Here is a 23,239-nt window from a genome sequence, read left to right on the forward strand (position 1 = left end):
CCAGTATAGCATAGCTGTTAAGAACACAGGGCCTGTACCATAACTATATGGGTTTGAATCCTAGCTCCTTTACTTAAATATGTGTTATCTCTGGCAAGTTTAGTAAATTGCTCAGTGCTTCAGTTTCCTTGTGTAAAATACGGCAATAATAATACCTGCTGAATCAAGTGATTATGAGGAGTGCATGAATTAATATGTTTAATGCTTAGAATATTTCCTGTTATAAAGTAACCATTCAGTAAATGTTAGCTGCTACTGTATAATGACAGGATTTATATGGATATCTCATTTATTAAGACATGGTATTTTAAAAGAAGTATATAAACAGGTAAATCCAGTTTTTATGTACATAATATTTATCAGTGTTTTATCTTGAACATAGGATTGTGGCAGTTTCTCTTATTATTTTTCATAATTTAGAAAATGAATATATATTATTTATTCTGATGAAAATCAAAAGCTTATTACAAGTAATATATGCTTGATATCAAAGCAAATCAAGATGTGTCATCTCCAACTCACCATACAAATGTATCTAAGGCCAAGTCCTAGATTTCAGCAAAATTTATTTCCACATGCCTTTAGCTATAACTAGGATGACTATATAATTTATCATCCAATCCAGGGTACTTTTGAGAGGGGAATAGGGCACTTTGTAATTACACCCATAAAACAGATTTTAATAAGGGACTATCTGGTTAACTAGGTTACATGATCACACTAGCCCCAATTGAATCTCCCTTGACATACCTGTACTCACCCACTGTAGCCCAGTACACCTATGCTTACCTCAGATTCATAATGGTCAGTAAAGACACCCTGGTTCAGGCTACCATTACTCTTCATTTGCATTAATCCAATAGCTTTCTAAAAGACCTCCCTTCTCTGTCCTAATTTCCAATCAGACATCATGACTGCCAGAGTGATCGTTTTAAAATATAAGTTAAATCATATCACTTTTCTGCTCAGTTCTTCCAATGACTTTCTCTATCACTCAGACTAAAATCCAGAGTCCTTTCAATCATCTTTATAAGACCCTACCTGTCTGGTTGTCTCCTGCCTCCAACTCCCCACTTGGATCTCATTGCTTCTCTAACCCTATCTCCTACTATCCCCTTATCATTCGTTTGCCTCCAGCAATACTGTCCCTTTTCTGTTCTTCAGACATACCAGACCTGCCTAGACCTCAGGGCCTTTGCACTCTTTGTTCCCTCTTCTTGGTGTGTTCTTTCTGCCAATATCTATGGGTTTTGCTCCCTCATTTTTTTTTTTTTACTTTTTTTCTCAAAGTCTCCTTCCCCATGAAGCCTACCAAATTACTTTATGTACAATTGCAAATCACTTGCATCTCTGGTACTCTCCATCCCTTTTCCCTATTTTATTTTATTAATTTTCTGTTGCAGTTCACTAGAATGTAAGCTTCTACGAAGTTAATAATTGCCTCTTGTATGTACTACTATTTCCATCGTACCTAGAACAGTGCTGACCACGTAGTCAGTGCTTAATACATATTTCTTGATTGACAGTGATGACTTTAAAATTCACCTGCTTACCTATTTTGTCAAGCACACACGTGTTTATACTATTGCTTTGCAGAAATTCAACCATGTTTTTTGGGGGGGCATGCCTAGTGTCATAACTTCTGTGAGCATGTTGCCTGTCCATTCTGAAAAAAGGTCACAAGTCTAGTAATGACCACAGCTGTATGCCATACCTGTGTGCCAATTTGTAAAGGAAATGGCAAGATTTGGAAGCATCTTCCCACATGTGTTTTAAAATAGATCAGGTAGGAAACAGGAGTCTTATCTGTACTCATGCAGATCTTTATTTTACAACCACTAATTCCTCAGAGGATTAATAAAGGATGACAGCAAGAGAAGAAAGATCTTTAGACTCATTTTTATATGATGCTTTGCCAAGAGCGACATTTATCAGGGCAGTACATGCACCACATGGAAGCCGAGGGCCTTGGTAATGTGTGAATTTGTTACCATCTCCAAATTAAGTCTGCTCAATTCTGTTGTCTTTCCAATTTTACATCCTCGATTACAAATTCATAAAAGTGTCCCTTCTTTTGAACATAAATTCAACTGCTTCAAAAATATAATTGTTCATGTTTATCAAGTACCTAATTTGTTTTTACTTGCCAGTTACTAATTACATATGAAATATAAATGAATTGCAGGCCATATATTCTGTGTTAACTACTGCAAGGAAAACTTTTAGTAGGCCCTATCAACATTGGAGCTGCAGGAAGTAGCAAGCCTGGCATTAAACATTCCTGACATACCCTACTTCTCAACCTAGACATCTAGGAATATGTAATTAACAGTGGCTTACATATACATCCACAAAATGTGGCAAAAGAATATATCTTATGGAAATTGTCTTTTGAGAGGTTTTCATGCAATGAAAAGTATTTTAGCCTAACTTATTCTAGTGCCACTAACTTTATTTATTGAGAGACTAAACTTCATGAAGTCAGGGATCTTGTTCATCATTTTATACCTAGGTGTATTCATTTCCTCAGGCTACTGTAACAAATTACAATAAACTTGGTGGCTTAAAACAGCAGAAATTTATTCTTTCACAATTCTGGAGGCCAGAAGTCTGAAATCAAAGTGTCTGTAGGAGTGCACTCTCTCTGGAGGCTCTGGGAAAGAATCCTCCCTTGCTTCTACCTATTTCTGATGGTTGCCCAGCATTCTTTGGTGAGCCTTGGCCTGTGGTTGCTTAAATCCAGTCTCTGCTTCCCTCTTCACATTGCTTTTTCCTCTATGTGTGTCTATCTCTCAAAACTTCTTCTGCTTCTCTCTTGTAATCATATATACCATTACATACATACATGCCAGATAATCCAGGATAAAACTCCTCCTCTCAAGATGCTTAAATTACATTCTTTGCCATATAAGGTAATTCTCTCTATTTTACATAAAAGATAATATTTACAGGTTCTGAGGATTAAGAAGTGAATATACCTTTGGAGGATGATTTGTTTAGCCTATCACACTAAGGCAGTGCCTGACACATAATAGAAAGTTGATAAATTTAGTGACTTATATGACTTGAGCAAGTCTCTCTCTTTCACTCAATCTCTGATTTTCCCACATTTAGTCTGAGAGGGCTGAATTATTTAATCATTTTGACTTGAAATGACATGAAACAACAGAACAATTAATGAAGAAAAAAATTACATGAAATACAGATTAAGCCAGGTATAAGGTCGAGTTTGATGTTGTTCATTACATGCTTCAGTCATTCAGTGGAAGAGAGAAAGAGACAAGTCCATGTCTTTCTGTTTCTGAGTTGGCATATCAGTCATTTCAAGGCAATATAATAGGATTTGATAGACTTCATTTGCTAATTGTTTAGAAAACACAGAGATGTTCTTACTGCAAATACATATGTGAAAGTGGGAGGAATCTCTGTAACCGTATGATACTTGCAATATGTTTGTTATTAGTCCAGAGCCCCAAAATTCTAAACCATGAAGAACTCTATTTGAATTATTTTTCCCAAATATTATGAGACCTAACATTGTAGAGGAAGTATACTACCATACCAAAGAAAAGATACTTTTGATAGCTAAAATTTTAATCAAGTGCAGTTTACAGTAGCTATGATTTCAAAACATTGGAATTATTGATATTTTGAAATAAAACTTTTACATCACCATTTTTTTTAACATCTTTATTGGAGTATAATTGCTTTACAATGGTGTGTTAGTTTCTGCTTTATAACAAAGTGAATCAGTTATACATATACATATGTTCCCATATCTCTTCCTACTTGCATCTCCCTCCCTCCCTCCCTCCCACCCTCCCTATCCCACCCTTCTAGGTAGTCACAGAGCACCGAGCTGATCTCCCTGTGCTATGCGGCTGCTTCCTACAAGCTATCTATTTTACGTTTGGTAGTGTATATATACCCATGCCACTCTCTAACTTTGTCACAGCTTACCCTTCCCCCTTCCCATATTCTCAAGTCCATTCTCTAGTAGGTCTGTGTCTTTATTCCCGTCTTACACCTAGGTTCTTCATGCCTTTTTTTTTTCTTAGATTCCATATATATGTGTTAGCATACGGTATTTGTTTTTCTCTTTCTGATTTACTTCACTCTGTATGACAGACTCTAGGTCCATCCACCTCGCTACAAATATCTCAATTTCGTTTCTTTTTATGGCTGAGTAATATTCCATTGTATATATGTGCCACATCTTCTTTATCCATTCATCCGATGATGGACACTTAGGTTGCTTCCATGTCCTGGCTATTGTAAATAGAGCTGCAATGAATATTTTGGTACATGACTCTTTTTGAATTACGGTTTTCTCAGGGTATATGCCAAGTAGTGGGATTGCTGGGTCGTATGGTAGTTCTATTTTTAGTTTTTTAAGGAACCTCCATGATGTTCTCCATAGTGGCTGTATCAATTTACATTCCCACCAACAGTGCAAGAGGGTTCCCTTTTCTCCACACCCTCTCCAGCATTTATTGTTTGCAGATTTTCTGATGATGGCCATTCTGACCGGTGTGAGGTGATACCTCATTGTAGTTTTGATTTGCATTTCTCTAATGATTAATGATGTTGAGCATTCTTTCATGTGTTTGTTGGCAATCTGTATATCTTCTTTGGAAAAATGTCTATTTAGGTCTTCTGCCCACTTTTGGATTGGGTTGTTTGTTTTTTTGTTATTGAGCTGCATGAGCTGCTTGTAAATCTTGGAGATTAATCCTTTGTCAGTTGCTTCATTTGCAAAGATTTTCTCCCATTCTGAGGGTTGTCTTTTTGTCTCGTTTATGGTTTCCTTTGCTGTGCAAAAGCTTTTAAGTTTCATTAGGTCCCATTTGTTTATTTTTGTTTTTATTTTCATTTCTTTAGGAGGTGGGTCAAAAAGGATCTTGCTGTGATTTATGTCGTAGAGTGTCCTGCCTATGTTTTCCTCTAAGAGTTTGATAGTGTCTGGCCTTACATTTAGGTCTTTTATCCATTTTGAGTTTATTTTTGTATGTGGTGTTAGGGAATGTTCTAATTTCATACTTTTACATGTACCTGTCCAGTCTTCCCAGCACCACTTATTGAAGAGGCTGTCTTTTCTCCACTGTATATTCTTGCCTCCTTTATCAAAGATAAGGTGACCATATGTGCGTGGGTTTATCTCTGGGCTTTCTATCCTGTTCCATTGATCTATGTTTCTGTTTTTGTGCCAGTACCATACTGTCTTGATTACTGTAGCTTTGTAGTATACTCTAAAAGTCAGTGAGCCTGATTCCTCCAGCTCCATTTTTCGTTCTCAGGATTGCTTTGGCTATTCGGGGGTCTTTTGTGTTTCCATACAAATTGTGAATTTTTTTGTTCTAGTTCTGTGAAAAATGCCAGTGGTAGTTTGATAGGGATTGCATTGAATCTGTAGATTGCTTTGGGTAGTAGAGTCATTTTCACAATGTTGATTCTTCCAATCCAAGAACATGGTATATCTCTCCATCTATTTGTATCATCTTTAATTTCTTTCATCAGTGTCTTATAATTTTCTGCATACAGGTCTTTTGTCTCCTTAGGTAGGTTTATTCCTAGATATTTTATTCTTTTTGTTGCAGTGGTAAATGGGAGTGTTTTCTTAATTTCACTTTCAGATTTTTCATCATTAGTGTATAGGAATGCAAGAGATTTCTGTGCATTAATTTTGTATCCTGCTACTTTACCAAATTCATTGATTAGCTCTAGTAGTTTTCTGGTAGCATCTTTAGGATTCTCTGTGTAGAGTATCATGTTATCTGCAAACAGTGAAAGCTTTACTTCTTCTTTTCCGATTTGGATTCCTTTTATTTCTCTTTCTTCTCTGATTGCTGTGGCTAAAACTTCCAAAACTATGTTAAATAATAGTGGTGAGAGTGGGCAACCTTGTCTTATTCCTGATCTTAGTGGAAATGATTTCAGTTTTTCACCATTGAGAATTATGTTTGCTGTGGGTTTGTTGTATATGGCCTTTATTAAGTTGAGGAAAGTTCCCTCTATGCCTACTTTCTGCAGGGTTTTCATCATTAATTGGTGTTGAAGTTTGTCGAAAGTTTTCTCTGCATCGATTGAGATGATCATATGGTTTTTCTCCTTCAATTTGTTAATGTGGTGTATCACGTTGATTGATTTGTGTATATTGAAGAATCCTTGCATTCCTGGAATAAACCCCACTTGATCATGGTGTATGATCCTTTTAATGTGCTGTTGGATTCTGTTTGCTAGTACTTTGTTTAGGATTTTTGCATCTATGTTCATCAGTGATATTGGCCTGTAGTTTTCTTTTTTTGTGACATCTTTGTCTGGTTTTGGTATCAGGGTGATGGTGGCCTCAAAGAATGTGTTTGGGAGCGTTCCTCCCTCTGCTATATTTTCGAAGAATTTGGGAAGGATGGGTGTTAGCTTTTCTCTAAATGTTTGATAGAATTCGCCTGTGAAGCCATCTGGTCCTCAGCTTCTGTTTGTTGGAAGATTTAATCACAATTTCAATTTCAGTGCTTCTGATTGGTCTGTTTATATATTCTGTTTCTTCCTCGTTCAGTCTCAAAAGGTTGTGCTTTTCTACGAATTTGTCCATTTCTTCCAGGCTGTGCATTTTATTGGCATATAGTTGCTTCTAGTTATCTCTCATGATCCTTCATATTTCTGCAGTGTCAATTGTTACTTCTCCTTTTTCATTTCTAATTCTATTGATTTGAGTCTTCTCCCTTTTTTTCTTGATGAGTCTGGGTCATGGTTTATCAATTTTGTTTTTCTTCTCAAAGAACCAGCTTGTAGTTCTATTGATCTTTGCTATCATTCCCTTCATTTCTTTTTCGTTTATTTGTGATCTGATCTTTGTGATTTCTTAACTTCTGCTAACTTTGGTGGGTTTTTTTGTTCTTATTTTTCTAATTTCTTTGGGTGTAAGGTTAGGTTGTTTATTTGAGATGTTTCTTGTTTCTTGAGGTAGGATTGTATTACTATAAACTTCCCTCTTAGAAGTACTTTTGCTGCCTCCCATAGGTTTTGGGTCATCGTGTTTTCATTGTCATTTGCTTCTAGGTATTTTTTGATTTCCTCTTTGATTTCTTCAGTGATCTCTTGGTCATTAAGTAGAGTATTTTTTAGCCTACATGTCTTGTATTTTGTAGAGTTTTTTTCCTGTAATTGATATCTAGTCTCATAGAGTTGTGGTCGGTAAAGATACTTGCTATGATTTCAATTTTCTTAAATTTACCAAGGTGTTATTTGTGACCCAAGATATGATCTATCCTGGAGAATGTTCCATGAGCACTTGGAAAGAAAGTGTATTCTGTTGTTTTTGGATGGAATGTCCTATTAATATCAATTAAGTCCCTCTTGTTTAATGTATCATTTAAAGCTTGTGTTTCCTTATTTATTTTCATTTTGGATGATTTGTCCTTTGGTGAAAGTGGGGTGTTAAACTCCCCTACTATGATTGTGTTACTGTCGATTTCCCCTTTTATGGCTGTTAGCATTTGCCTTATGTATTAAGGTGCTCCTATGTTGGATGCATAAATATTTACAATTTTTATATCTTCTTCTTGGATTGATCCCTTGATCATTATGTAGTGTCCTTCTTTGTCTCTTGTAATAGTCTTTATTTTAAAATCTATTTTGTCTGATATGAGAATTGCTAATCCAGCTTTCTTTTGATTTCCATTTGCATGGAATATCTTTTTCCATCCCCTCACTTTCAGTCTGTATGTGTCCCTAAGTCTGAAGTGGGTCTCTTGTAGTCAGCATATATATGTGTCTTCTTTTTATATCCTTTCAGCCAGTCTATGTCTTTTGGTGGGAGCATTTAATCTGTTTACATTTAAGGTAATTATCGGTGTGTATGTTCCTATTACCATTTTAATTGTTTTGGGTTTGTTATTGTAGCTCTTTTCCTTCTCTTGTGTTTCCTGCCTAGAGAAGTTCCTTTAGCATTTGTTGTAAAGCTGGTTTAGTGGTGCTGAATTCTCTTAGCTTTTACTTGTCTGTAAAGGTTTTCTCTGTCGAATCTGAATGAGATCCTTGCTGGGTAGAGTAATCTTGGTTGTAGGTTTTTCTCCTTCATCACTTTAAGTATATCCTGCCACTCCCTTCTGGCTTGCAGAGTTTCTGCTGAAAGATCAGCTGTTAACTTTATGGAGATTCCCTTGTATGTTATTTGTTGCTTTTCCCTTCTGCTTTTAATATTTTTTGTTTGTATTTAACTTTTGATATTTTGATTAATATATGTCTTGGCATATTTCTCCTTCGATTTATCCTGTATGCAGCTCTCTGTGCTTCCTGGACTTGATTGACTATTTCCTTTCCCATATTAGGGAAGTTTTCAACTATAATCTCTTCAAATATTTTCTCAGACCCTTTCATTTTCTCTTCTTCTTCCTGGACCCTTATAATGTTTAATGTTGTCCCAGAGGTCTCTGAGATTGTCCTCAATTCTTTTCATTCTTTTTTCTTTATTCTGCTCTGTGGTAGTTATTTCCAGTTCAGTTATCCATTCTTCTGCCTTTTTATCTTCCAGGTCACTTATCCGTTCTTCTGCCTCAGTTTATTCTGCTGTTGATTCTTTCTAGAGAATTTTTAATTTCATTTGCTGTGTTGTTCATCACTGTTTGTTTGTTCTTTAGTTCTTCTGGGTCCTTCTTAAACATTTCTTTTATTTTCACCATTCTATTTCCAAGATTTTCCAAGATTGTGGATTTTCCAAGATTTTGGATCATCTTTACTATCATTACTCTGAATTCTTTTTCAGGTAGACTGCCTATTTCCTCTTCATTTGTTTGGTCTGGTGGGTTTTTACATTGCTTCTTCATGTGCTGTGTATTTCTCTCTCTTCTCATTTTGCTTAACTTACTGTGTTTGGGGTTTCCTTTTCACCAGCTGCAGGTTCTTAGTTCCCATTGTTTTTGGCATCTGCCCCCAGTGGCTAAGGTTGGTTCAGTGGGTTTTGTAGGCTTCCTTGTGGAGGGGACTGGTGCCTGTGTTCTGGTGCCTGAGGCTGGATCCTGTCTTTCTGGTAGGCAGGACCACATTCAGTGGTGTGTTTTGGGGTGTCTGTGAACTTATTATGATTTTAGGCAGCCTTTCTGCTAATGGGTAGGGTTGTGTTCCTATCTTTCTAGTTGTTTGGTATGGGGTGTCCAACACTGTAGCTTGCTGGTTGTTGAGTGGAGCTGGGTCTTAGCGTTGAGATGGAGATCTCTGGGAGAACTCTCGCTGTTTGATATTACGTGGGGCTGGGAGGTCTCTGTTGGTCCAATATTCTGAACTCGGCTCTCCCACCTAAGAGGCTCAGGCCTGACATGCAGCTGGAGCACCAAGACCCTGTCAGCCACACGGCTCAGAAGATAAAGGAAAAAGGAGAAAGAAAGCAAAATAAATAAAGTTATTTAACTAAAAAATTTTAAAAATATTATTAAAAATTAAAAAATTAAAAATTAAAAAAAAAAGAGAGAAAGAAAGATGAGAGCAACCAAACCAATAAACAACCCCACCAGTGATAACAAGTGCTAAAAACTATACTAAAAAAAAAAAAAAAAGACGGACAGGCAGAACCCTGGGACAAATGGTAAAAGCAAATGTATACAGGCAGAATCACAAAGACGCATACACATACACACTCACAAAAAAGAGAAAAATGAAAAAAAAATATATATATATAAACAAAAGGAAGAGAGCAACCAATTCAGTGAAGAAATCTACCAGTGATAGTAAGATCTAAATACTAAACTAAGATAAACATAAAACCAGAAACAAATTAGATACAGAAAGCAAACCCCAAGTCTACAGTTGCTCCCAAAGTCCACCGCCTCAATTTTGGGATTATTTGTTGTCTATTCAGGTATTCTGGGGTACATGAAGTTGATTGTGAAGATTTAATCCACTGCTCATGAGGCTGCTGTGAGGAATTTCCCTTTCCCTTCTTTGTTTGCACAGCTCCAGGGGTTCAGCTTTTGATTTGACCCCACCTTTGCATGTAGGTTGCCTGAGGGTGGCTGTTCTTTGCTCAGACAGGACGGGGTTAAAGTAGCAGCTGATTATGGGGCTCTGACCCACTCGGGCCGGGGGGAGGGAGGGGTATGTAATGCAGGGCGAGCCTGCAGCGGCAGAGGCCAGCATGACGTTGCACCAGCCTGAGGTGCGCTATGTGTTCTTCCGGGGAAGTTGTCCCTAGATCACGGGACCCTGGCTGTGGCGGGCTGCACAGGCTCCCGGGAGGGGAAGTATGGATAGTGACCTGTGCTTGCACACAGGCTTCTTGGTGTCTGTAGCAGCAGCCTTAGCGTTTCATGCCCGTCTCTGGGGTCCGCGCTGATAGCCGCGGCTCACGCCTGTCTCTGGAGCTCATTTACGCAGTGCTCTGAATCCCCTCTCCTCACGCACCCTGAAACAATGGTCTCTTGACTCTTAGGCAGGTCCAGACTTTTTCCCGGACTTCCTCACATTAAGCTTTGGCGCTCTAGCCCTCTTCATGTTGTGTTCACGCAGCCAACCCCATTCCTCTCCTTGTGTAAATAGTATTTTAAATAATTCCCATGAGCGTAAGATTCTAAATGCTTAATTTTTAGAGTTATCTTCACAGTTAGAATTATTATGCAATTGCTCTATGAATGTAAGTATATTACTGTTAGTAAATAATTATTAAACATATAAAGTAAAATTTTTGTTGAAAATGCCTCTATTAATGAGGTGATAGGAATTTTTATCTTGATTAGCTCATGTGCCTATGGATTTATAATATTTATGAATAGAAAGAAAGAGGATCCAATGGAAATTTACAGCAATGTAAACAGAGGTAAGGGTGCAGTTTACACTAATAAGTGTGCAGCTTACAAAACAATTAATGTTGATCATTGTTAGTGTTTTGAATTTACAGAGAACTTACAATAAAATTTCATTTAAATCTAATTAAATACATGATAAGAATGAATAAATGAGTAGCATATTCATTGAGAAAGACAGCAAACACAAGACTGTTGCCAACGTTTAAAAACTGGGTACAGATTTGCAGTGTTGAATAACTTTCAACCAATTGAGATTGTTTTTCCTCAGTCTTAATAAGTGTTTAAAATATAAAATGCTACATTTTTTGATACGTTCAGTTTGCTAAAGATATTCTGTCAAGAGTAAATGCAACATTTAGAAACAACCTGAGACAGAGTTATGGGAGTAATCACTAGGCTTTTATTAATGAGAATGGTGAAAATGTAGGAAAAGCATGCTTTATAGCAGATTGGTATTTCCTATGATGCTCTTGTAAGTCTTAAATATTTTAATTATAAAATAGTTAACAAAGCTTTGCATGTGTTTGTTACCTGGATATAAAAAGGAACTGCCACCTTTAATATTTCTTATTGTTCCTGCTTTTCTAGGGCTCTCCTTTAGAAGCAATACATTGAAAATTCTTGAGAAGTTGAGGAGGGAAATTCATTAAACAAAAGTTATTATTCCCATTGACCCACTCTTTAATATATTTCATTTTCTGTCCTACTCTTTAGTATATTTCATTTTCATCCCACAGAGGTCAACATTCCCTTTTTCTATCCAATGATTCATTACTAACACAAATATGTATAAAACCTATTGTGGGGTTATTGGGCCTTTTTTAAAGGAGGCTTTAAAAGCAACATTTGAAATTGTTACTTTGTTTGTCAGCCTGGAGATCTTTACATCTGGCATAGTTAAGATTTGTGATACATGAGAAATATGGCTTTCTTTATAAAGTATGTGGAGGATAACTACAGACACATGCTCAGGTACTTCATTTTTAGGGAAGAGATCTTATGGCAGTCGAGTATCTAGAAATTGAGTCTTTAAAAAAAAATCTCCCATTTTATATCCCTTGGAAAATATCAGGGTACCACCAGGCTTATGTGTACTCTGGTTTGAAGACCACTAATTTAGTGATATAGGTTCACTAGAAGACTGCAACAAAGGAGTCAAATATTTCAATCAAAACATTGAAAAATAATTTGAGATTCAGGGTATATTTTTGGCTGATAAGGGAAAGAATCATTCAGATTAGTTGTTTGGTTTCATATAAATGAATCTGAAAACTGACCCACAAACTTACTTTTCTACTAGTGGATGAATTGGCTTAATAGTTCAGTGCATTCATTTATCTACTCATTTGCCCATAATAAAAATTAAGACTTAAAGAACTGCATTTGGTGCTGTGGGGTTTTTGTGGGGGTGAGTAGGCATTGTTTAATCATTCCTTTTTTGTTGAATAGATACTGTTTAAAAATGGATTTAAATATGTTTGTTGGTTACTTCTATTTCATTTGCTTATAGTCTCATTCAAAAACATTTAAGTGAAATATTTTCCATTTCTGTTTTATCCCCTAATCTTTACTCATTTTCTTACATTCTGAACTGAAAGGACCAGATTTTCCAGTCATCTTAAGGCATGCAAACTTAGAATAATGACTTGAAGGGAAGAACCAAGTTATATGTAATGAATGTTTTGGATAACATTTGAATTTCTTTAGGGTTTTTATTGAAGAAATGCTAAATTCTAAATGTCACCCTCTTCCTCAGGCTGTGGAGCCTCTGAACATTCTTAGTTATTTCTGGAAATTAGCAGAGTGTCGTCACCTTGAATTTCCTCATGACCTTGATCATGATGGAAGTTTAGGATTTAGTTAGTCAGTGGAGTCCTCATTAATTTAGCCTTTCATTAAATCCTGTCATGGAACACGACGAGATTCAGCCCCTTGCAAAGGGATGATTTCCTTTTGTTTCTCTTCATCAGTTTATAGTCGTGCATTATAAAATTTTGTTTTTCACTAACAATCAGGATAATTTGGTGGAGGAAGAAAGCAGCTGAAACTAATGAAGTAAACTATAGAATAATTTTTATGTTTGGTATAATAGATGAAATACAGTGACTCTTAAAGGAATATCCTTCCTCACCTTCCAGGAATTTTGAATGTACTACTTACCTACAAATCACTTTCTTTTTAAGTAAATACTATAGGTAAATATCACCGCAGCCCATATCCTCATATTTAGAAATTCCTTAATAGTGCCTCCAAATTAATGAGACGATCTGTTGTTTATTTGTTTTGCATTTCCAGCTTTATTAAGGTACAATTGACAAAATGGTAAGGTATTTAAAGTGTACATCATGATTATTTGATGTACACATACATTGTGAAAGAATTCCTCCCATCTACTTAACACATCCATCACCTCACATATTTTTGTATGTAGGTGAGAACATTTAAATTCTACTCTCTTAGCAAATTTCAATTATACAATACAGTGTTTTCAACTATAGTCTCCATGTTATACATTAGATCCTCAGACATTATTCAATTCATAGCTGAAAGATTATACCCTTTTACCAACCTCTCCCTTTTCCTCCTACCCCCGAGACTCTGACAATCATGTTTCTGCTCGTTTCTATGAGTTTGATTTTTTTTCTTTTTTTTAAGATTCCACATATAAGTGATAGCATGCAGTATTTGTCTTTCTGCATGTGGCTTACTTCACTTAGCATAATGTGCTCAGGTGCCATCCATGTCTTCTCAAACTGCAGGATTTCCTTCTTGCTTGTGGCTGAATAAGATTCCTCTGTGTGTGTGTGTGTGTGTGTGTGTGTGTGTGTGTGTGTGTGTATCATATCTTTTTTATCCATTCATCCGTTGATGGTCACTTAGGTTGTTTCCATGTCTTGGTTATAGTGAACAATACTGCAATAAACATGGGATTGCAGATATCCCTTTAAGATCCCATTTTCATTTCTTTTGGATATATACTGAAAAGTGAGACTGCTGGGTCATATGGTAGTTCTATTTTTAATTTTTTGAGGAACTTCCATGTTGTTTTCTATAGTGGCAGCACCAATTTACATTCCCACCAACAGTACACGAGGATCCCCTTTTCTCCACATCCTCATCACCACTTTTTATCTCTTATCTTTTTGATGATAGCCATTATAACAGGTGTGAGGTGATATCTCATTGTGATTTTGATTTGCCTTTTTTTGTCCTTATTTTTTTAATTATTTATTTTTCTTCCAGTTTTATTGAGATATAATTGACATACCACCTGTATAAGTTTAGTTGTACAGCATAATGATTTGACTTACATACATCATGAGATTATTAGCACAGTAAGTTTAGTGAACATCCATCATCTCATATAGATAGAAAATAAAAAGAGAAAAATATTTCTTCCTTGTGGTGAGAACACTTAGGATTTACTCTCTTAACTTTCATATGTAATATGCAACAGCACTAACTATATTAATCATGTTGTACATTACATCCCTAGCACTTATTTATACTCTAACTGGAAATTTGTACCTTTTGACCACCTTCATCCAATTCCCCCTGCCCCCACAACCTTCCTCTGGTCACCACAAATCCGATTGCTTTTTCTATGAGTTTGTTTGTTGAAGTATAATTGACCTATAACCCTATTTAGTTTGTGGTGCACAACATATTGATTTAATATTTCTATATATTACAAAATGATCACTATGATAAAACTAGTTACTATTTGTCACCATATGAGGATATTACATTACTATTGATTACGTTCCCCACTCTCTACATTTCATCCCTATGACTCATTTATTTGTAACTGGAAGGTTGTACCTCTTAATTCCCGTCACCTCTTTCACTCATCCCCATACCCCTCTCCCCTCTGACATTCACCTTTTTTTTCTCTGTATCTATGACTCTCTTTCTGTTTTGTTATGTTTATTCATTTGTTTTCCTTTTTAGATTCCACATATAAGTGAAATTATGTAGTATTTGTCTTTCTCCATCTGACTTATTAAACTTAGCATAATACCCTCTAGGTCCGTTCATGTTACAGCAAAGATAAGATTTCATTCTTTTTTTTTAATGGCTGAGTAATATTATATTGTGTGTGTGTGTATGTATATATATACACATATATATACACACATATACATATATATATATACACATACATATATATCACATTTTCTTTATCCATTCATCTATCAATGGACACTTAGGGTTGCTTTCATATCTGGGCTACTGTAAATAGTGCTACAATGAATATAACAGTATACATATCTTTTTGAATCAGTGTTTTAGTTTTCTTTTGATAAATACCAAGAAGTGGAATTGCTCGATGATATGTTTGTTCTATTTAAAATTTTTAAGGAACCTCCATACTGTTTACTATAGTGGCTTTACTAATTTACATTCCCATAACAGTACACGAGTGTTTCCTTTTCTCATGATCCTCACGAACACTTGTTTCTTGTCTTTTTGATAATAGCCATTCTGATAGGTGTAAGGTAGTATCTCACTGTGCTTTTGATTTGCATTACCCTGATGATTAGTGTTGTTGAGCACATTTTTATGCACCTGTTGGCCATCCGTATGTCTTCTTTGGAAAATGTCTATTTAGATCCTCTGCTCATTTTTTTAATCGGATTTTTTTGTTGTTGATTTGTACGAGTTCTTTGTATATTTTGAATATTAACCCCTTATCAGATACAGCATTTGCAAATATCTTCTCCCATTGAGTGTGAGCCTTTTCATTTTGTTGACAGTTTCTTTCAGTGTGCAAAAGCTTTTCAGTTTGATGTAGTCACATTTGTTTATATTTGCTTTTTTTTTTTCCCTAGCCTGAGGAGACAGATCCAAAATATATATATATATTGCTAAGGCCAATGTCAAAGACTGTATGCCTGTTTCTTTTTTTTTGTTTTCCTAAGCATTTTATGGTTTCCAGTCTTACATTGAGGTCTTTAATCCATTTTGAGATTATTTTTGTATATGTTATGAGAAAGTAGTCCAGTTTGATTCATTTACATATAGCTGCCCAGTTTTCCCAGCCAAACACCATTTATTGAATAGTTGGACTTTTCCCCATTATATATTCTTGACTCTTTTTCAGAAATTAATTGACCATATACATGTGGGTTTATTTCTGAGCCCTGTATTCTGTTCCATTAATCTGTGTGTCTGTTTTTGTGATAGTGCCATACCGTTTTGATTATTGTAGCTTTGTAGTATAGTTTGAAATCAGGGCTCATGATACCTCCAGCTTTGTACTTCCATATCAAGATTGTTTAGGCTATTTGAGGTCTTTTGTGTTTCCCTATAAATTTTAGAATTATTTGCTCTAGTCCTCTGAAAAATGCCAGTATTTTGATAGGGACTGCATTGAATCTGTAGATTGCCTTGAGTAGTATGGTCATTTTAGCAACAGTAATTCTTCCAATCCATGAACATACTGTTTCTTTCCATTTGTTTCTATCACCTTTAATTTCTTTCATCGGTGTCATCGTTTTTCTAGTATAGGTCTTTTATTTCCTTAGTTATATTTCTGGATATTTTATTCTTTTTAATGTGATTCTAAGTAGGATAGTTTTCTTAATTTCTCTTTCTGATAGTTTGTTGTCAGTGTATAAAACTGCAACAGATTTCTTTACAATGATTTTGTATCCTGCAACTTTACTGAATTCATTGATGATTTCCAGTAGTTTTTTGGTGGCATCTTTAGAATTTTTGTGTATACAGTAACATGTCATCTGCAAACAGTGACAGCTTTACTTCTTCCTTTCCAATTTGGATCTCTGTTTTTTGTGTTTTTTTTTTTTTTTACTATCTATTTATTTATTTTTGGCTGAGTTGGGTCTTAGTTGTGGCATGCGAGATCTTTCATTGTGGCGCAAGGGCTGTTGCGCTGTGCGGGCTTCTGTCTGGTTGTGGTGCACGGGCTTCTGTCTAGTTGTGGTGCATGGGCTCCAGAGCACGTGGGCTCAGTAGTTGTGGTGCGTGGGCTCTCTAGTTGTGGTGTGCAGGTTCTCTAGGTTGCAGCATGTGGGCTTAGTTGCCCTGTGGCATGTGGGATCTTAGTGCCCTGACCAGGGATCGAACCCGTGTCTCCTGCATTGGAAGGCGGATTCTTAACCACTGGACCACCAGGGAAGTCCCTAATTTGGATTTTTTAATTTCTTTTTCTTATCTGATTGGTGTGGCTAGGGCTTCCAATACTATGTTGAATGAAAGTAGGGAGATTGGGCATCCTTGTCTTGTTCCTGATTTTAAAAGAAATTATTTCAGCTTTTCACCATTGAGTATGATGTTGATTGTAGGTTTGTCATATATAGCCTTTATAATAGTTGAAATAGGTTCCCTCTTTACCTACTTTGTGGGGAGTTTTTGTCATAAATGGATGTTAAATTTTGTCAAAAGCTGTTTTGCATCTTTTGAGATGGACATATGATTTTGATTCTTCAATTTGTTAATGTGGTGTATCACACTGATTTATTTGTTGATATGGAACCATTCTTGCATCCCAAGGACAAATCCCACTTGATCATGGTGTATGGTCTTTTTAATGTATTGTTGGATTCAATTTACTAATATTTTGTTGAGGATATTTGCATCTATGTTCATCAGTGATATTGGCCTATAATTTTCTTTGTTTTGTGGTGTAATTATCTGGTTTTGGTATCAGGGTCATGCTGGCCTCATAGCATGAGTTCTGAAGTGTTCCTTTCTCTTCAATTTGTTGGAATAGTTTGAGAATGCATTTTTTTTAAGGTGTTTGATAGAAATTATCTAAGAAGCCATATGGTCCTGGAGTTTTGTTTGTTTAGAGTTATTTTTACTACTGATTCAATTTCATTACTGGTCATTGGTCTATTCATATTTTCTATTTCTTCCTGGTTCAGTCTTGGGAGATTGTACATTTATAGGAATATATCCATTTCTCTAAGTTGTCCATTTCATTGGCATATATTTTTTCCTAGTAATCTCTTATGATTCTTTAAATATATATTCTTTGAATATATATCTGTTAAGTCCATCTAATCTAATGTGTTGTTTAAGGCCAGTGTTTCCTTGTTGATTTTCTTTCTAGATGACCTGTCCATTGATGTAAGTGAGACATTAAAGTCCCCTGCTATTATTGTGTTACTGTCAGGCTCTTTCTTTACGTTTGTTAATATTTGCTTTATGTATTTAGGTGCTCCTTTATTGGATGCATACATATTTAAAATTGTTATATCTTTTAGTTGGATTGATCCCTTTATCATTATGTAATGACTTTCTTTGTCTCTTTTTATAGTCTTTGTTTTAAAGTCTATTTTGTCTGGCAAAAGTATTGCTACCCCAGCTTTATTCTTCTTTCCATTTGCTTGAAGTACTTTTTTTTTTCCCTCAGTTTCAGTCTTTGTCTTTAGATCTCAAGTGAGTCTCATGTAGGCAGCATATAGATGGGTCTTGTTGTTTTGGTTTTCTTTTTATTCATTTATCATTCTCTGTCTTTTGATTGGAGCATTTAGTTCATTTACATTTAAAATAATTATTTATAGGCATGCACTTATTTCCATTTTGTTAATTGTTTCGAAGTGTTTTTGTAGTTTTGTTGTTGTTTTTGTTCCTTTCTTCTTTAGCTCTCTTCCACTGTGTGTTATGTTTGGATTTCTTTCTTTTGTATGTGTGTGTATCTATTTGAAACTTGTTTTGTGGTTACCATGAGGGCTATATATAGTAATAAGTATTTTATATATATATATATGTGTGTGTGTGTGTGTGTGTGTGTGTGTGTATCTCATATGTATATGATTATTTTAAGTTGATGATCCCTTAAGTTAAAAATCATTCCAACAACCCTGCATTTTTACTCCCCCACCCCATGTTTAATGTTTTTGACATCATATTACACATCTTTTTGTTTTGTGTATCCTTTAATGACTTATTGTGGATATACGTAATTTTACTACTGTTGTTTTTTAACCTTCATTAGCATTATAATGGTCCTGGAGGGTCTCCAGGCTGGTGGGCAGTGGCGGTTCATGGGTTTTCTTTCTGGGGAGCCTGAGGTGGATGCCAGCCCCCAATTGGCTGAGCCTGGGTCCCCATATGCCTAGCTGCTCAGCCTGGTGTGTCCTGGGATTGATGCCGACCAGCTGGTGGGTGGGGCTGGTTCTCAAAGCTCATAGTCTACAGGAGGACTGCAAAATGGTGCTTCCTGGCACCAGTGTCCTCGTGGTAGAACAAACTCCCATAAAAAGGCTGCTGCCAACCTCTATGTCCCCAGGGGAAGTCCCAGTAATCTTCTCTCTGGGAGGCTTCTCCAAGATCAGCAAATGGGTCTGACCCAGGATTTTTAAAAGTTACTGTCTCTGCACTGGATCTTGGAGTGTGTGAGATTTTATGTGCACCCTTTAAGAGTGGAGTCTCTGTTTCCAGCAACCTTCAAGCTCTCCCATATGAAATCCCCTCTGGCCTATAAAGCCAGATGTTCTTGGGGCTCATCTTCCCAGTACAGGGCGCTGGGTCTGGGGAGTCCAATGTGGGGCTTTGACCCTTTGCTCCCTGGGGGAAATCTCTGCAATTGTGATTATCTTCCATTTGTGGTTTGACTACCTAGGGGTGTGAGTTTTGACTATATTGCATTTCTGCCCCTCCTACTTTCCTTGTGGAAAATCCTTTCTTAGTTGTGGAACTTTCCTAGTTGTGGAAAATCTTTTCTTCTAGTCGTCTATCATTGTGTGTGCTTTTTAAAATCTTGTTTAAGAAGTCTTAATCCAGTGTCAAGATCACAGAGATACTCTCCTATAATTTTTTTTAGCTTTATAGTTTTGTCTTTTTCTCTAGTAGTTATTTCATCCATTTAGAGATGTTCTTTTTTAACCTCATGGAGTATAGATCAACCTTTATTATAACTTCTCCATAGAGTAAACCTGTTTTACCAAGCCATTTACTAAATAGTTTTTCTCATTGATTTGGTATACCACCTCTGTTCTGTTGGTATTTCAGTTCCTAAAAAAATTGTTTTTATCACATTGTCTTTATGATTTCTTAATACCTATGACGGTAAAATTCCCACCCTCCTTTTAGGTATTCTTTTTGTAAGTTTTCTTACTTGTAGACTTTTCTTATTTCGTGTAAACTTTAGATCAGGTAACAGCCTTCTAATAAAATATTGCTTGAATTTTATTAGAATTGCATTGTTTATATATTAATATATGGATAATCAACATTTCTGTGTTGCTGTGTCTTATGACCAGAGTAAATCTCTCATTTTTTTTTCAAGGCTTTCCTTACAGTCATCCTTCAGTATCCATTAGGGATTGGTTCCAGGAGCCCCCCACATATACCAAAATCTGCAGATGCTCAAGTCCCTTAGGTAAAATATATAGTATAATTGGCCCTTTGTATCTGTAGGTTTTGCATCTGCAGATTCAACCAAGTGGGGATGGAAATATCTATCTGTGGTTGTGAAACCCATCAATATAGAGGGCCAACTGTATAGTTATTTTTTTAAAAATCGATGTATAGGTGGACCTGCAAAGTTCAAACCTGTGTTGTTCAAGGGTCAACAGTAAATGCAGTTGTCTCTTGGTATGGGTCAGAGACTGGTTCCAGTATGCACCACAGGTACCAAAATCCACAGATGCTCAAGTCCCATAGTCAGCCCTTCACATCTGCAGATTCAACCAACCTTAGATTGTAAACATAGTACATAATCCTCTTTGGTTGAATCTGCAGATCCGGAAACCAAGGATACTGAGGGCTGACTGTATATTTATTGAAAAAAATGTGTGTAAGTGGACCCCTGCAGTTCAAATGCATGTTGTTCAAGGGTCAACTGTATATCAAAATTATTAATACTTTTGAAAGATATTCTTTGAGCTGTAGCAGGAATAGATTGTAGGAGTAAGAGTGGAAGTGGGAAACACCTAAGGAGATAGTTTTAATAGTCTTGGAAAGTGATAATGATTAGTGCCTTGGGCTAATGTTGTGGCAGTGGAAATGGAAATAAAAAGACAGATTCAAGAGGTATTTTGATGGTGGAGACAGAATAACTTTCTAGGAATTTATATAGGTGAAGAAATTACGATGAACAAAGATTACACAAATTTCCAGCTTGGGCAACGTAGTGAATGTGTGGTGCTGTTACTGAGTAGGGAGCAGCTTTGCATGGGCCAGGGTTAATAGAGGGAAAATCACACATGGCACATGGACTGCTTATTTTTAAGTCAGGGTGAGGACTCTCTGTATACCACACCTAGGCAAATGGAACACATGTGAGATTATAGATTCATACGCCCTTGAAAACTCTAAATCAAAGTTATAAACATGGTATTGTATTGTTCCTCCTTTATTAATTTCTGTGTAGTATTGCTCATACCTGATCCTTGGTTTCTGCATCTGAACAACTAATATAGTGGAAATCTTATGGGTATTAAATTAGAAATTTCCAAGTTTGAATCCCAGATCTGCCATTTTCTAGCTTTTTGAACTTGGAAAAATTATTCAACTTTTCTGAGTTTTTGTTTTCTTATCTGTAAAGTCAATACAGTAGTATGTATTTCATAGAACTCTTGTGAGGATTAAATGAGAATTTGACCATAACACATGTTTGGCATTGAACATATGTTTGCAATCTATCTCTTCTCTGATCTTCTTGCCTCCATAGATGAGATCTAGCTAATAAGATAGTAGGACAATTTTAACTTCTAACTTATAGGGCAATAATACTGTGATTCTTGATATCTTACTTCCTATACACTGGTGGACTTCATTTCATAAAATTGTGTGCATTTTATAAAATATAATATGCATTTTTCCTAAATAAAAATAATTTTCAAATATATCAGAGATGATAATTTAATGGAATTCTATTATGAACCATATTGTAAAATGAAAAGCGCCTCTCTCATTCATTTATTCCTCTTCCCCTATTGTCATGTGGTTGTCATTTCATGAGCATGGTTTTTATTATAAGTAAATCTCTTTATTAAGAAAGTTAAATATAAGCAACTTAGAAATATATATCAAAACACATTATTCTTTACAGAAAATTTAAAAGTAAATGCTAAGACACAAAGCACAAATAATCCACTGTTATGGAATTTAATTTGGGACTTGTGGAGAAAGGAAGAATGCATTTACATATTGCATGTACTTATTGTGACAGATTCCATCACACTACAGCAGTGTTTTAAGTCATTCATCCTGGGTTGTGCTGTCAGCTGTGATAACTAGAAATGCATATTGTTCCATGACAAGTTTAAAAAATGAATGACCATTATTTTGAGTAACTAGTGTTATCAAATTGTGTGTGCAGTTAAATGTCAAGATGAGAATTTACTACTTTAAAAGAAGCTTATGGGGATGGATAATGTCAAGTGTAAAAGGGTTTTATTTAGTGGCATTTTTTGTTTTTGTTTTGTAAAAGTAATAAATCTAAGAAGTTTTGGAAAGTTGGAAGTTAGAAATATGCATAAAGGAACAAGAAAGAATACCAGTAGTTATATATGTTAGTATTTTACATACTCTTACAAGTTTTCCTGAGTTGTTTTATATAACTAAGATAATCTTCTATATGCATTTCTGCATCCTGCTATTTATTTTTGAATTTATAAAAATTGAAGGCATTCACATTGTTAAAGTTTTTTAAAACATTATTTTTAATGGTGTCAGAGATTCCACTGAATATATGTATCCTAATTTATTTAACAAATCAAGGATTTTAGGGCATTAGAGTTGTTTACAGTGTTTGCACTTTTACCAGTTACCTATTATGGTCCTGTGCAGTATACCTCACCTTCTTCTGGGAACTACTCCTACCTACCCCTACTCTAGCCACCTTATTACCAAAGGTTCTGTCATATTCTTTCATGTCCTTACCGTCTGGGCCATAGTTGAAAGGTTGGCTTGGCTCAAGCTTGGCTAATCATTTTCTTCCATAGAGGTTTTGAATTTATAACCCCAGAGAACATTCTCCCTCTTATAGCTAAAAGTAAAAGTATAAGTTAAAAGCCTTGGCAGTTATTGGCAGCTGCAAATAGGATCATATGGCAAGAACTGATTTGTGGAGAAAGACAGTGTAACAGATATTCAGAGAAAATAGACCTGAAGGACAGCATTTGAATTCTTGGTCCAGTTGCTCCTGAGGCAAAGTTGTTCCCCTGTCCTTTCCACAGCTTGGTTGTTCAATACCCCTTTGGATCGATGAACTAACAGACTACTCATTTTTAAAGCTAATTTTAGTTGAGTTTCTAAAACTTACAACCAAAGAAGCCTATTTTAAACACTGTGTTGGACATCTTTGAGGATAGAATATGGTCTGCATTTGAGATGAATTCCTTAAAATATATTATCAAAATAGAATTTCTGGATTAAATGTTATATATTTTAAGTCTCTGAATAAGGAGATTTAAATATCACCAGGTTTACAGAAATCAGAGAAGATAGTCCTGATGAGACATCAA

The sequence above is a fragment of the Balaenoptera borealis genome (genome assembly GCF_965194805.1).
Source record: "Balaenoptera borealis genome assembly, chromosome: X".
NCBI classification, from domain to species: Eukaryota; Metazoa; Chordata; class Mammalia; order Artiodactyla; family Balaenopteridae; genus Balaenoptera; species Balaenoptera borealis.